Consider the following 1,925-nt stretch of genomic DNA (forward strand, 5'->3'; position numbering starts at 1 on the left):
CCACAACCTCCAGAAGCTGGGAGAGCAGCCTTGACCAACTTCCCCCTTGCAGCCCTCAGAAGGCAGCAACCCTGCTGACACCTCAGTCTTGAACTTCTAGCGTCCAAAACTGTGAAACAATGGATTTCTGTTATTTAGGCCACCCAGTCTGTGCTACTTTATTACAACAGCCCTTGCAATCTAATACAGCAGGTGACATGAAATCCTTACTTAAGAAGCTGGAAAAACACCAGATGCAGGATCGCACCTGTAATCACAGCACTTTGGGAGGCTGAGGAGGGAGGACCACTTGAGCTCAGGAGTCCAACACCAGCCTGGGCGACAAAGTGACCTTCTCTCTACAAAAAATCAAAAGGTTAGCCAGGCATGGTGGCAAATACCTATGGTCCCAGCTACTCAGGAGGCTGAGGCAGGAGGATCTCTTGAGCCCAGGAGGTTGAGGCTGCAGTGAGTTGTAAGTGTGCCAGTGCACTCCAGCTGGGGCAACAGAGTGAGACCCTGTTTCGATAATTACATACATACATACATACGAAACTGGGAAGAGAGCAAGTGACATAAAAACCTTACTTAAGAAGCTGGAAAGAGAGTAACATAAACCCAAAGAAACAAGAAGGAGGGAAATATAAAGATAAGGAGGCAGAAATCAGTGTAAGAAAGATGCAAATGATGAACTGAACACAAGAAATAACATCAAAAGCAGAGCTTCGAAAAGACTGAGAGGCAGATCTGTGAAAAATGCAGATTGGAAAGAGTGACGGGGTGTAGAAATGATGTTACTATAAGCTAATACATTTGAAAGCCTAGGTGAAATACACACGTTCCTGAACAAATATAAAATACTAACACTGGTGCAAGAAGAAAACTGCAGTGCTGGTAAAAGCCATTCCACTCCCCCTCAAAAGCCTCTGTCTCATGCTGCTTTGTGTGTGAGTTCTGTCAGAGTTTTAAAGAACAGTTAGTTCCCATCTTAAAAAAGTTTCCTCCCCAAATGGAAAAAGAACAAAACCCACCCAACTCATTTTATGATATTTTGTGCCACACAGCCAGGCTAGAACTTCTGTATCTCCTGGAGGGGAGCGCCCATGTCCCTCGGCTCCTGAGTGTGGAAAGCTCTGTCCTCTGGCTCTGGGAAAGCAGCTGTCTCCAGACAGACTGGGGTGCAGGCAGCTCCTTGCAAGGTCAGCAGGGAGAGCATGCCCCATCTGCCCCTGTCTTTTGAAACATCCCTTTTCCCCATATTGATTGATTCAATGACTGATTGAGACAGAGTCACACTCTGTCACCCAGGCTGGACGGAATGCAGTGGCAAGATCTCAGCTCGCTGCAACCTCTGCCTTCCTGATCCAAGTGATTCTCCTGCCTCAGCCTCCCGAGTAGCTGGGGTTACAGGCACTCGCCACAACGCCCAGCTAATTTTTGTATTTTTAGTAGAGACACGGTTTCGCCATGTTGGCCAGGCTGGTCTTGAACTCCTGACCTCATGTGATCCACCACCTCGGCCTCCTAAAGTGCTGGGATTACAGGCGTGAGCCACTGCGCCTGGCTCCCCATCTTTGATTTGTACATGTTTTCTATTTTTGTAGATTTAGGGGTGGGAGTATAGATTTCTTGCATGGATGTATTATGCAGTGGTGGAGTCTGGGCTTCTAGTGGAGCCATCACCCAAACAGTGAGCACTGTCCCCAAATAGGTGATTTTCAACCCTCACCCCTTCCCTTCCACCTTTTGCAGTCTCCCATGTCTAGGATTCCACTCTGTATGTCCATGACAACACCCATCTTTAGAGTGCACGGCTGAGGCCACAGCCGAGGAGGAGACACCCTCCCCCAGGGGGCACATGCTGGGCCTTCTGGAGGCAGATGAGGGAGAGTCTCTTGGGAGGCTGCAGGTCTGGCGTGCGTGGGGGTGTGTCACAAAGGAGGTGA

Source organism: Mandrillus leucophaeus, unplaced genomic scaffold (genome assembly GCF_000951045.1).
Source record: "Mandrillus leucophaeus isolate KB7577 unplaced genomic scaffold, Mleu.le_1.0 Scaffold213, whole genome shotgun sequence".
In the NCBI taxonomy this organism is placed as follows: domain Eukaryota; kingdom Metazoa; phylum Chordata; class Mammalia; order Primates; family Cercopithecidae; genus Mandrillus; species Mandrillus leucophaeus.